Source organism: Terrapene carolina, unplaced genomic scaffold (assembly GCF_002925995.2).
Source record: "Terrapene carolina triunguis isolate 2854851 unplaced genomic scaffold, T_m_triunguis-2.0 Scaffold49, whole genome shotgun sequence".
Lineage (NCBI taxonomy): Eukaryota > Metazoa > Chordata > Testudines > Emydidae > Terrapene > Terrapene triunguis.
The window spans coordinates 101,387-116,715 of NW_020664400.1; positions in this window are offsets into that span (position 1 = coordinate 101,387).

A 15,329-nucleotide genomic window follows, 5' to 3' on the forward strand; every position below is an offset into this window, starting at 1 on the left:
CTCCAGCGCCTCCTTACAACGCTGCCAGAGCAGCAGGTGCTGAACTGGGGCACGGGGTTCACTATACAAGGTGATCCCAATCCGTATCCAATCAAAAAGCTGTAAAGACCCGCAGTCAGGATACCAGGGGCACTGGCGATCTATTTCCCTTAGAAGGTCCTCAATATGAGCGACCGAGACAACGATACATGATCGCTGCCTTATAATCTTTTGTAACTCTCTTGCGTGCTCCTTCTGGGCACTGGAAAGTTCTCCCCCCCCCATACTCACGAATAAGGGGCGGCAAACGGCCGCGGGGTCACTCGGCATATCCAGCCGGTGAGTAGAGGGGTATCACGTCGGGGTCACCAGCTGTGGTGACGACGCAGGAAAGGAAACAGAACACCAGGTTTGTTGGTAGCCAGAGAGCTTTACAAGCCTCCTGCAAAAAGCCTCCCAGGAAAACTTTTCCTGGGGTTTTTATTCTTCTCCTTACTTTGTTTACAACTCTTCTTAGTGGTTACATTCTTGCGCAAACAGAAGGCAGGCAATATACATGCACATGAAATTACAAGCCCATCTCTTGAGCGCGTGAACACCAGCTGCAAGGGTGATGTCAGGTTGCCAATAAGTTTTCCAAACATATACGCTAGGACAAGGTCACTCCTGCCTCATTGCCAAGGGAACAGTTTGCCGTTCTCGTGGGCATACGATTCGGGAACAACACATTCCTACAACTGGCGTATGGTAGGAGCCCTCCGCCAGGGTGCCCCAGTCCTACTTCTTCCTGGCTCCAGGCCGGGTGCTCGGGTGTTAAAGGGGCCTTGGGATAGTTGTGGGGGGGGGGGGGGAGTGTGTGACCACAGAAACTCCCTCCCACCGCCCCCAACCACGGTGCCCTGGGTGGTCATCTACCCGTAAGGCTGGCCCTGCCTCCCCCCACCCCCAAAAGTGAGGACCTTCCCATACCATGCCGCCTCTCTTCTGTACTGCTGCTGATGACAGTGCTGCTTCAGAGCTGGGCGCCCGGCCAGCAGCCTCTGTTCTCTGGCCACCCAGCTCTGAAGACAGAGAGGCCACCAGTAACAGGGCAGAAGTAAGCGTGGCAACACAACAATCCCCCTACAATGGCCTTGTTACCCCCCCAACTCCCAGACCTCTTTTTGGCCTGGGACTCACATGGTTACAACACCATGAAATTTCAATTTCAAGTATCTGAAACCGTGAAATGTATTATTTTTAAAATTCTATGACACTGAAATTGGCCAAAATTGACTGCAAATTTGGTAGGGTCCTGCTTATAAGATGCAATTCCTCTTTTTGTTGAAGGAGAATAAGGGACTCTTATGTAGTTTGTGTACTGCTGCTTTGGGGTACATGACTGCAACCTTATTCTTTTCTGTATTTTAAACCTATATTCCCCCCACCCCGTTCGATAAGTCAGTTTATTTTTTATCCTAAGTAAAAATAGTCTTCCCCACCAGCCAGGCGGGCTCATAACAGGTATACTATTTTTCTTCAGAGGATTGTTTTCCACCATCTGCTACATTTTTTACCCTATTTTTCAATTGTTTTCTCTCCCTGTTGGCATTTAAATATGAAGGCATAGCTGCATAGATATCTAGGTAATAGGCACCTGAAGTGGGGTGGACACCCGCTCCTGCCTGGAAGGGCCTGAAATAGCCCTGGGAGAAGGGTTAAAGCCAGCCCTGCAGAGGGCTGGGGCTGGGGAAGAAAAGACCTGGGCTGATTGGGGGAAGCAGCTGCAGTGGGGCCACGCCCCAATCAGAGCCCAGCTGGCTCTATAAAGGCCTGAGCCAGGAGCAAGAAGTCAGTCTCTTTCTGCACTCAGAGAGAGAAGGGCCTGGCTGCAGGGAGCTGGAGACAGGGTACCTGAGTGGAGCAGGGCTGGGGGAAGGCTGAGGAGCTGGGGAGCTCCAGTCTGGAAAGCCCCAGGCTGCGGCCTAGCATTGGGCCAAGGTGTACTGTGGGTTGCAGAGGGCAGCCCAGAGGTAGCCAGGGCAGCAGGTCCAAACCCTCCTTGCCAGTGATGAGTAAGCTAATTCTGCAGTCTGCCCCAGGCATGGGGCCGGACGATGACTGGCAGTAGCCTTACACTGAGGCGAGGTGGGGTTAGTGGGTGGGGGTTCCCCTGGGAGGGGAGACCCAGCGTGTGTGGGTACTGCCAGGGGGCAGCACCCAGAGCAAGGGTGTCCTGTAGTCTTAGCTCCTATTGCCTGTGAAGCTCTGTTTGCATTCTCTTATTCCTACATAGTGGAACAGGGAGAATACATTGGGAGTTAGCACTAATATACCCGGTAATCAATATTAACATTTTCAAGTATGTATCAGCCTGGAGAATCCCACTGTAGGTGCATGTGTGCCCCATGCACACAAGATTGGAGTCTTTTGAATAGCATTGTCCATCAGGGCCATGTATGTGCCCTGTGTATACTTATTCTTCCATAAAGGGCATCAAGACCTCTTACTGCCTGGCTGTATTCTTACGGTATGTCAGTTGGGTTAACTGGGATCTGTCTTCACACAATTCCAGGAGCTGATCTCCAGCCCATTCCAGGGAGCAGAAGAGGTTGCACTCCCCCATGGCATCCCTGTCCAGCCCACCAACACCAGATACAGAAAAATGCCTAGAACTGCCAAAACTGGGATCAGAGGAGCAACAACACTGTCCTACCTCGCCACCTTTTCATCTTGGTTACCTGATGAAATGGTGACACTGCTGTGACACGCTATGGACACATGGAATAGTCAAATAATACTGTGCCAACTTTATAAATGTTATATGCATCTTTATGGGATAATACTCCTGATTCAGTGGGATAGCTAAATGGTTTCCTGCAGGAACTATAATTTCTGGGGCTTAATTAATGCAAATCCCTAAGGCTAATCATTACCAAGACAAGGTCCTGCTATTCAGACTCTCCACAGCACTAACAGTAATAATGATATGCCTAGTAGTGGTAGCAGTACTTTTAAGGAGGAAGTGCATTCACAACTATCAGTACCTGGGTGACTGGCAGGTCAGAGACAGGTCCTCGCAGGAGACTGCAACAGCTACTGAGTATGTGGTCTCCTTGTTCTCCCAGCTAGGATTCCTTGTAAACTGAGATGTCATTTTACCTCATCACAGATGATAAAGCTGACAGGAGCCAATACTGATAATATGGACTTGTCTGGGGCTACTTGGTCACATTTACATCTGTGACCCCACTTACCAGACTTCACCCGTAGCCCCTGTATCTATGGCTATGGTCTGTGTACTCTTCATCCTAGCATCACAAGAGCAGGAATAACATCCCAGCCCCAAGTCCTGTCAGAACTCAGGTGGCAACTGGATCCAGAGAATGTGCAAAAAAGGGGTTCTGTTCTTGAGCTTCTCCCTGACAATGACACTGGATCATGGATGCCTAAGGGGCAGGCCAGCCCATGTGAACCACCTGCAGATGCAGAGGACCTAGGCCAAGGATGACTTAAAACCTATATTAATGTTCTGGAGCTCATGCAGGCCCATCTGATGGTCTAGCATTCTTACCTGATCTGTGGGACTCCATTGTGCAGATCTTGAAAGACAACACATCCACAATGAGTTACATAAACAGTCCTCTCTGTCAGGAAGCCATTGGGCTATGGATAAGGACTCCTCTCCATGGGGTAAGTCCTTTGGCTCTGCACTCCCAGGAGCCAGCAACAACCTGGCAGTCTTCTTAAGTAGACCTGCAGTAACCAACTGTGAGTGGTTGCATTGTGCCAGTCCATCACTGACCCAATATTCCATCAACTGGGAACTACCTCTATAGATCTGCTCCGCACAGAGGACACCACCAAATGCCCGAACTTCAGACAGGCAAGGTCATGCTGATCCTGATAGTTCTTTATTGGCTGAGGCAATTCTGGCTGTTGGACTTTATTGCAAATGTCCAGTCAACCTCCGATCCATCTCCCAGTCTTCCCATACATAACTCAGAACCATGGTCAGATGTTGCACCCAGACCCAAAGTCATTACACTTAAAGTTATGGATATTGGCTGGTTGAGCAGAAGAAACTGCTCCCAAGAAATTCAAGATAGCTTTCTGCTCTGTATGAGAGTATCTACTACGAAGACATACTCCTCAAAATGCAAAAAGTTCCCCATATGGGTAGTTCGGTACAATCTGGAATAAGTAGCGGTCCCAATAGCAACAGTCCCACATGCTGCACTTGAAACACGGTGGATTGGCATTTAGTTTTCTCAAGGTCCACCTAGTAGTAGTATTGGCTGGCAGGCAGAATAGGTGTCCTGGGTCTTTTCACACCAGGTGGCGTCAGAGTTCCTCAACAGCCTCCTACATACTTGTTCACCTGCTAAAGACATGACTCAAATTTGGGACCTACATTTTGTTCTTCTAAAGCTCATGGAGCTTCCTTTTCAGCCACTGTTATTTTCTCAGTAAATTATCTTAACCTGAAGATGTGTGGGCTTTTTTCTTCTCTAGAGTTTATTAATTGAGTATGGATGGTCAGTGAGCTCCAAGTTCTCATTGACTGACCTCCACAACCTTTCACAGGGACAAGGTTGTGCTGAGGCAAGACCCTACGGTCATCTCTAAGGTGGTGTTGAAATTTAACCTACATTGACCAATTTAACCTATCAGTCTTCTGCCCGAAGCCACCCTCAACACTGGGAGAGAAGCTTTGAATTTTGGACATTTCCAGAGCCTTGCTCTTTTAGTTTAACAGGACAAAGTCTTTTAGAGTATGTCTACAGTCCCCATAGTGTCCTCAAGCGCAGCAGTCTACACAGCAAAGAAACAGTCCCACAGCCCGAACCCAAGTCGTCTGGCATAGGCCAGCCACGGGTTTTTCTTTGCTGTGTAGAAAACCCAGAGACTGTCTCCTTGATGCTGTTACCGTATCCAGCCTATCAAAAGGCAAAGCCATTTTTGTCACAGAGAATCTCTTAAATAGATCACACAGTATATTTGAACCTGCTGTCAAAGAGAAGGTTAGCCTCTCCCTCAGAATGGCAAGGTATACGCCAACAAGGCAGAGGTAGCATTGTCAGCCTGCTTCAAAAACATGCCAATATCTGATATCTACCAGGCAGCAATGTGGTGCAATCCACTCATCTTTGACAAACGTCACACCCTTGATATGTTAGCGAGGTATGATGCCAAGTTCAGGAGAGCAATGCTTCAATTGTTATTTGACTAATGCAGCTGATGAAACTCTCCATTCCCACCCTCCAGAGAGGGTACTGCTTCCCAGTCACCTGGAGTGGAATCCACACTGAGACATACTCAAAGAAGAATGAATGGTTACTTACCCTACAGTAACTGTAGTTCTTCCAGATCTTATAACATCTTCAAGAATCTCAGTTACCATAGGATAAGTAACTGTTCTTTTCCACATACTTCACTGTGAATCATTTCCTCAGGGGAGCATGCTGCTTACAGTTGCTCCTTCACCCTACTCTGCCTTTGTTACACACACATGGATTTTTTTTTTCTCAAAATGGTGAAAAGTAGTAGGCAGATATGGAGATTCCAGAACTGGTAGTTGCCATGATGTGAATTGTGTATAACCCGTATTATGATTGATAGAACAAGTAGCAAAATATTTGTTATTTTCTTGAGGTTACCCCTGTCTTTTCTCAAGACTATCGGAATCTAACACACCCGTATTTCAAGCATTGTGTTCAGTGAGGGCCTTTTACTTTTATTTCAAATGGGATTTGCTTTTACTCTTGCATAAATATCAATTATGCAAATACACAATCTAATATGTTTGAGCTGTTCAGTTTTCTTCTGGTATATGTTGTTTTTAGGTAGAAGGAATGCTGAACTGACGTAGTATTTTAACCATTCCAAAATTAGTCAAATCATTAATTGATTCTTTAAGAATATATCATCACATGAAACACTTTACCCTGTGATTCCTGAGTTGTCTTGTTAAATGCAAGTTCTGCACTTCATCAGCTGCTGTCAAACTCTCACAGTTAGCATTATGAGGATGTCAGTCATGTGATCCAATGCCTCCTTCCCACTTTGACTATCTATATTCCAGCTGTTCATGTGTTTGCTTTAGGAAGTATGTAGTAGTTATCTATACTGGGGAACTTATTTATAACTTGTAACTTAGGTGTCCCCTCATCTAAATGTAGTATAGTAACTTAAAAGTAACATTCACAGCTATTTAAGATTCTGCCTGGCTGCATTCAAGTTCCCCTACTGGTCTGAGGGAAGCCCCGACTGAAATAGTGCTAAAAGATTAACAGCACAGCAGTCTTTTCAAACAAATATCACCAGTAGCAATTGTATTAAACTGATGGGACTGCACACCTTGCACAGTACCTTTAATCTGATAAATGCCTTTAGTCTGAGGAATTTGCTCCTGCTGCGTTTTGAACCTTGCTCTCTTGGTTTCAAATGCAGCTGCCCTCCACTCAACATCAATCTCGTATCCTTTACAAAAGTATGTGTCCAGTATCTTCATTCTTATTTCAGGAATAAAAATTACATAGTTTATTTTTTCCTTTGTGACTGTTACGTTATTGGTGGGTCATGTTTTTCCCCAAACTTGGGACTGATTCTCCTCTGACACCAGTTCTATGGGGTTGTAGCTGCCTGCACTTTAATGGAGTGGCTCCTGATTCACACTAGTATAAGTGAGATCAGAATCAGGACACTTGTGTTAGATTTGATGGAATAACACCCCACGGTTTTTAAACAATTAAGCATTCTTACATGGTTAGAGAAGCCAGGCTGTCAAATTTATTTCTATTTTTTTATAATGCATTTAGAAAATATGTGTAATACTTTTAGTTTATATCTTGTTTATGGCTTATATACTTTTATGTAGTATTTCTATTTGAAGGCATTCTAATAAAAAATACTACTTTAAAATAGACCAGGAAGTCTTTATGACCTAAGAGAAATATATAAATAACTAACTCATTCAGTACATTTCCATCTTCTAGCTCATCACTCATCAGCCACAAACTGTAAGGCTGAGACACTTTTTAAATCATTCAAATGTATACATAAATAGCATTTTATAAGGGCTTTCATAGTTAACCTAGCTTCCCTGAATGAGTTCTGAACTTCAGCTCTCCTTCTCCCCGACTTCAATTTTCCATGTCAAAAATGAACATAATCCGTTAGTTTGATTAGTAGCAAACTGTTCTCTGAAACCTCCCTGTCCCATGTGCAAATATAGAATTTACCTACTATGCTTTTGATGTCAATAGCGCACATCCTCATAACTCTGCTTCTGATTTTTCTCACTCAAAGCTGCATGATTACTTCCCATGCTAGCCACAGTCATGACACTTCATTCAGTTATGTGTATTTGAAGAACAGCACATAAGTATGTGTTAAAGTGCTCTCCAATTATGTTATAATAATTAATGCCTGAATAATTTAAATTAAAATATAGAATAAGAAATGCAGATACACTTAGTCACAAACAAAAACGTAGGCCCCAATTGTGCAGTTGTTCCAGCCAGGTAGACCTTTGAGTCTGGTGGGGCTCTGCCTGCGCAGCTGCCCACATACAATTCCAGGATAGGGCCTTAGTTGAAAAGGTTGAAGTTCAAGTTATTTTAATGGAGCCCAGCTGTCACTTTCCAAGCACTTACCTTGTCTTTACAAAAAGTATATCTTTTAAAAGCAAAACCCACAATTGTCAGCCTGAAAATGAACAATTAAAGCAGTGGTTTGAGCTGCTTTTTGAGCTGAGCCCCTGCTTTGAGTTACTATTTTTGGTTGCGCCCACCCCAGCCCAGACTAAGGGTACATCTACACTTACCGGAGGGTCCGGGGGCAGGCAATTGGTTTTCTGGGATCGACTTATCGCGTCTAGTGAAGATGCGATAAAATCGATCCCTGATCGCTCTGCCGTCGACTCCGGAAATCCACCGCGGCAAGAGGCGGCAGCGGAGTCGACGGCAGCGCGGCAGCGGTCGACTTTCCCCCGTCCTCACAGCCAGGTAAGTCGACCTAAAATACGCAACTTCAGCTACGGTATTCACGTAGCTGAAGTTGCGTATCTTAGGTCGGACCCCCGCTGTAGTGTAGACCTAGCCTAATATAGACACATGCAAAAGTATGCTTGATAGCCTACTCAGAAACCTAACAGAGACCATAACACAACTTGAATTAAATTACCTACACCTGTAAGTTTCAAATACACAGATACTTACCAATGACAGCCAAGCTTTCCTCATCAGTGGGCTGCTTCTACCTTGCAGCCATGATGCGTTGCTAGGGCAGAACCAATACCTGCCCTTCTGTCCCTCCCACTTCAGGTTTTCAGGGTGGGGGAAGGCATGTGCGATGGTCTCTGGGGATGGAGCCAGCCCTGGGAATGGAGGCTGCCAAGAGCAGGAATTGGCACAGCCACAGTGGATGGTGACACTGACCCAAAGGTCGGTTGGCCAACTGAGGTGATTCAGGGTGGAGGTGGCATTTCCTCCCTGACCTCAGTGCAGGCTGGCACAAGCTGCCTGATATCACAACTCTTGCCTCACCACCCAAAAAAACCCCAATGTTTCTTAGTACACCACCTGGGAGGGCATTCCTCCCCTCTCTAATTTGAAAACCTCTGAATTAAAGGAGCCTGCCAGCAACCAACTGGCATACTTCACCACTCACTATCTCCCTACCCAGTTTATAGAGCCCACGACATTTGAAGTTTCAGAGAAATTAGTATTTTTTGGGAGAAATGTGGTGATAATGGGGTTTGAAAATGCCTCTTACAACAATGAAGTCTTAACAATGAAGTGGCAATAGTTGTATTAGAATGGAATATTTGTGTACTGTACAGCAAATATGAAAAGTAATAAAACAATCTCAAGTAAGGTCCATTTAAGTAGCATTCAGTACCTTTCCATGTCACTCACGGCATATGTATTATTAATGGTTCAGTAAATTCTGTTTTTAATAAAGCTTTTCTTTAAAAAGAACACTTGCTGATCATAGCTAGAGTGGCGGTGACTACTATAATTTTTTTAAGGAAGTGATTCCATTCCAATCTTTTGTTTTTAGTCACTTTCTGAAATATTCAGTTTCACATTGAAATTTTTTAACTTGATGTCTGCCCCAAGGTGAAAATGTCTTTAAAAGAGTAACAGAAATGGTTTGACCTTTTTTGAGTTGCAAGGATGTGGGGGGGGGAGGGGAACACACTTTCTGCTCCTATTTATTTAACAGCCTGGGCCAATCGCTTTCCCTCTGCTTGGTCTCGCTAGTCAGTGACCAATCATTGGCTTCATTTGAACCAAACTATTTTCTTTCATTTATTCTTCCCAAACTTCTGGTAGCTCACCAAAGTTGATCTATAGTCTCTCATTGTAGAAAGGGAAATTACATATTTCAGATAGAAGTGCCGTAATAAGATGCTTTATTGATTCTGATTGCTGGTTACAAGAAAGACATGCATAACCTGGAAAAACTAATTAAGGATCTGATTTTTGCAAACATTTAATGTAAAGTCACTCATGTGAGTAAGTTGTACTCGCACTGAAGTTAATGGGACTACTCATGTACATACATGTTTGCACGAATGGGTCCTAAATGAACTTTAAAGGGAGACTGAAACGGACTATACCCAAAATGTTGTCTAATCTACAAAGTAAACAGTCTGAAAAATAATTGTTCTGTAATCTTTTGGGGTTACTATAAATCTCAGGTGCTGTTTATGAAAAAAGATTTTTTTTTTAAAAGAAGACTTGGATACACCTCTACCTCGATATAATGCGACCCAATATAACACGAATTCGGATATAACGCGGTAAAGCAGTGCTCCAGGGGGGCGGGGCTGCGCACTCCGGTGAATCAAAGCAAGTTCAATATAATGCGGTTTCACCTATAACGCGTAAGATATTTTGGCTCCCGAGGACAGCGTTCTATTGAGGTAGAGGTGTATTTAAATTGACAGTATTCCTTAAATAGAACCTAATTCCCACTGGCAGCTAGGGATCCCATTTCCTCTAAAATCTTGTTCTTTTTTCTTGCATATTAGAAGTATATTTCAGAGTTTGCCTGAGAGCAATCCTGGATGTGCCCATAGTCTCCCTACTTTTATGTGACTGGCCATGGACCTACTGTTACATGTCTATTATTAGCTTCCTTTCTTTAATAATTGTTCAGCCTATGTCTTTAGACTACTTCATTTTCTTTGACAATTCCAGTGGACCAGAGCCGTAGCTGGTGTGCATGGGCATAGCTCCATTGACTTCAGTGAGGGTATGCTGATGTACACTATTTGAGGATCCAGACCTCTATCCTCGGGGAGTGGGTTAGCACAAACATCTTCAGCCCAACTACTTTCACCTATGAAGATGACTGGTGATACCATGTTCTTAATGTTGATGTCTTTTTATGTTAAAATAAATTTAGCTAAGGAAAATGTCTCCTCTTTACCTTATGTTCTACAAACCAGAAATAAAATGAAATGGTTACCAGAAGTGACAGGCTTATATGACACATGATGTGTTTGAATGCAAGAAAGCATCTCTATCAGCAGATAGATCTCAGCCTTTCACTAAGCATGTCTAAGATCAGTTTACACAGCTGGGTCTGTGCAGGTAGATGGGGCACAGGTTCAAGCCATGTTTGTAAGTAGTGTTTCCTTACTCCAATGAAAAGATGTACATGCAGTGTTACACTTTTACAGAGGATCAGAAAAATTATTTTAAAAATCTTTTATACTATTTCTTATTGTAAGCTCAGTGTCAAATTTTATTTGGAGAAAATGACAAATAAAGCTCTGGAAATAGCACTATTGATTCAGCACTGATAATTATAGATCCAAAACAAAAGCATTTTGTATAAGCCCTGAATAATGGGGTGTGGATGTAGTAGTGAATTTGAAGATTTAGCTTAAATGGATTTTTAAAAAAAGTTAGCTTGAATGCTTCACATTGACTGCACCAAATGCATCAGAAATTATTTTCATGATATCATAGTACAGAAAGTATAATACTTCATATGATATGAGTTCTAAAAATTAAATTACAGAGCATTCATAAAGACTCTTCAGAAGCCAGAATTCCACCGAGAGCTCTTAAAGGCTTTAAACTAATTGTATTTGTCTCTGTTAGAAATGACTATTTAGAGCAAGAATTCTATAAACTATAAATTGACATATACGTTCACTGTACTGATAAAAGCTTTAAGATATCTGTGGATGAAACCTGCTAGGAATCTATTGCGTTGCTTTTTGTAATGATGTACTGAATTTTTATGCTACTATAACACAGCACACGGAAATAGTTAAATGTTGACAATGGATGATTTTTTGTTCAAAGGCTTGCAGTATACTATCAATTCTGAAGAAAATAAACTTAAATTAAAATACTGAAATCTATAATATAGCACATGCACTGATTGTAGTATGTTCATATATCTTGTTCTAAAGATTAACAGGACAATCAATTTCTCAAGTAGTAGATGGTCCATGGTCTGGCATTATATAATTTTTAAAGTTTTTGGAAGTAATCATTCTATCCAGGTTGACAATTTCAGAATGAGAATACCTAATGATTCATGATCACATTACATTTTTCTGAAAAAGCACATAAATACGGTCCCATTCCCATTAAAACATTATTTACAGCTGGGCAATATTTTGCTCTTTGCATTGGTGTTCAGGTATCCTTTTGGTAATGGACAACTGCTCATGTTTTATTTTTGCCAGTTAGCAGCTCTGTTGCACCTAAGAAAGCCATCATGGAGCATCCTTCCTTTCCATAGTTAGAATTATTGTACATATTACTTTGAATGTCTGAGAGACAGCTACTGATTTTTTTGGTTAGTTACGTCCTCAGAAAAATACATCCTGAAAAATTTATCTAATTTAGGGCTTGTTTAGAGCAATTAGAGCTACTGTGGTTTACCTGGAGATTTGTTTTCTGTCTACTAACCCTAGTGGAAATTTCATGAGAAATGTTCCAGCTGACTTCATTTGGCAAACAGATTTTGGAATTTAAAAACTGGATCTATTGAATTATTAATTTTCCATCTGAAATAAACAGAAAGCCGCAGTAACCAGAGACCAATTGAAGGATCCTGTTCTGGACTTGCAGAACAGCAATTCCCCTTCTGTCCCATTGGATGGTATTAGGAGAGGCCAGAGGGAGAAAACTATGGTAGTGACAACAGCTACAATTATGGGTGCGGGTGAAAGAGGAAAAACTGACTAAAATAATGGAGTAGTGTCAGCAGCTAGGCAGGAGTCTTGAGGGAGAAGAGTCACCAGCAATCAGAACGGGGAGGTCAGCCAGGTCACAAAAGGGAGGAGTTGGGGCCAAGAGGCTCTAAAGAGGGAATCATAGACAGTCTTCTCCAAACCCCATCTGCCAAGTATCGTATACATGTTTACTACTTTTATTTATTTGCACTGCTGGACCATGTAATGGCCTCCAAAAAGATCATTGTGCTAGGCACCATACAAACATAGAATATAGAGAGTCCCTATGCTGAAGATCTTACAATCTAAATAGTATTTTCCTAGTTTAAGGTAGCTTTAGACCTCTTTGTGCTGCTGGAGTAGTGGAAAAGAGACCTAGTGTAGCATGGGCCAGGATTGTTTAATTTTGGAGACAAAGTGCCAGTAGGAAGTATGTTTTTTCTTAACTATATTGTCATATAAAGTAAAGTTGTATTACTCTAAACCACCCAAATTATGAGTTAACTATAAAAATGAGAAAGGGGGAAATAGACCATCTATACTGGGTTATCTGGTCTGTTCCTTTGTCAGTGTAGGATTTATTCCCTGCAGGATGTTCTCCATTTGTTTAAGCCAATGTTATATAAAGAGAGATTGTGCTGTAGTCCATTCTGTGAGCAAAGAGGCTAACCTTCAAAATAAAAGATGGTGATTGCTTTCAACAGGTCTTTTGCATATTCCACATCAGAAGTGAAGTTATTAGGTTGGTTAAATCAGTAAGTAAGATCCTTTTATTTCTATTTGAATATTGACAACATAGCAGAATTTTGAGATGCCTACACAATCCATCACTAAATTTCATCACTCAGTAGCTGACCTTCTAGTGATCTGCAATACACCATCCACCCATCCCCTCACTGGTTATCCCCTTCTACAATGACCCTCTGCATTCCTTCCATAATAACTTTCTGAAGGTTATTTCCATCTCCCTGCCTAATATGACTGACTGATAGCACCTCTGTATTCATACCCTACATATTATTGCAATAATCTTTGTGCAAACTATGCCTTGTGAGTATCATTTAAAAATGAGCACACTGATAATTAATACTTTGTGTAATGTATATACAAAATGCATACTAGGAGTTATGAATATAAGACGAAATGATGAGTAAAATATGTTTACCAAACCTGTTTCTCAAAGACCAAGGGCAAGCTGATACCTCTAGCCAGAAGTCATCAAAGCTGATTGGCAGTCACCTGTCAAGTGGCCATTCTTTGGCAACGAAGTGGGCAGAAACAGATGGATCTGCATTTTAGCAAATAACCACATAGAACCTATTTCACCACAAGACTTCATGTCTCCTTCCTCGCAGCTGGAATGAATTTTATCTAGGGGTATCCCTCAGGAAAATGCATTCTAAAGAATGACTGGACTATAAAAGAGGGGCAAAACACCCCACATTCATATTCTCTCTCTCTCTCTCTCTCTCACTCTCTCACACACTCACACCACCCTAAGATGACAAAGGAACCAGCACTTTAACTCTGGGGGAAAATTATGACCTGAGAATTTGGTTAGCCACGTTGCTGGGAATCTGTGGTAAGGATTTTACCTTGAATCAAGTCTAGCTTGTTAAGTTTTAGCTACTAGAAAGTGTTTATCCTTTATTTTTCTTGTAACCATTTCTGATTTTAATACTTGTATTTACCTAAAACCTATATCTTTGTAGTTAAATAAACTTGTGTTGTTTTTAATGTAAACTAATCAAGTGTTTCGTATTTAAACCGAACTGTTGGTTTAACTCCAATTAAAGTAGCAAATTGTTTGAATATTGACCCTTTACAGGCCAATTGACCTTTAATATCTGAACTGTCCCAGAAAGGGCTGGATAGTGCAGAACACATGTTTTGGGGAATATTTGGTACCCAGGAGTGTGTTGGAGTCATCCTGCAAGTAGTAATGAATGCTGGTGGAAGCCGGAGTGTTGTTGACAGGCTGCTGGGGTCGGAGTTGCTGGACCAGGGCTGAAGCTATACGCAGACACTCAGGGAGTGACCTGTATGCTGGTAGGCTGTTTGTTGGCTGGCCCAGGTTGGCAGCTACAACAGCAAATCATTTTGAGGCACCCCAGGTTGCAGGGCAGGTGGTGACACAACCCCTCACTGGTCTGGATTGAACCCCAGAATGTGACAATGACCAAAGTACATAAGTTTGGGTCTGTTGTTTCCTGACTCCAGGGTCTGCTTCTCTAAACAATAGTTCTAACAAGACATTTGGTTTTTTTCTGTCCAGTAGATATGCAGGAGTCTTTACCAAAAGCAAATTTCAAAACCTCCAGTTTTCTTTTTGTCAGCAGCATTAACTTTCCACAATTAAAATCCAAGCAATTTATAGATGTGAAGTTTATTTAATAAACAACATGCTAAGTTGTTGACTAACAGAGGAGAGAGAAAAATGGTTTATTTTGTTGTTGTTTTACAATGTTCTGGTTCAAACATGTTAAACAAGAAATTTTCTTGGTACACACACTTTTAAAATGAGCTATATATATTTCACTTTTGGAGCCTGGACTACACATTTTTTCTCTCACATATTACAGTGCCTACACTTATTACTATTAGACCAAACTCATTTCACACTTTCAGAAATAATCACACTGATTATGCTTTTTGCAGGGCTGTCTTCCTTATTGTACCTATTGCCAGACAGTATCAATGAAAAGGACAAGTTGAAAAGGAAGAAGCACCTAAGCCTTATTTTGTGTGTGATTGAGCTTTTAATGCAAATTGTATCTACTTTTGCAGTTTCTTGAGACTGTTCTCAGGGAGTCATGTACTAGTCTTTTAATCCTAATTCACCTTGCAAAAGTTAGTCATTCTTCTGCTTTCTTACCCCCATCTCAAAGATTTGAGCAGGGTAATATAGGGTTAGTAATTACAGCTCTAGAGAATATTTTGTAATGCTGCTGATAGTTTAACACAGAGATCAGCAACCTTTGGCACGCGGGCCGCAAGGGTAAGCACCCTGGCGGGCTGGGCCGGTTTGTTTACCTGCCGCGTCCGCAGGTTCGGCCAATCGAAGCTCCCACTGGCCGCGGTTCGCCACTCCAGGCCAATGGGGGCGGTGCATCCCTTGGCCCACGCCGCTTCCCGCAGCCCCCATTGGCCTGGAGCGGCG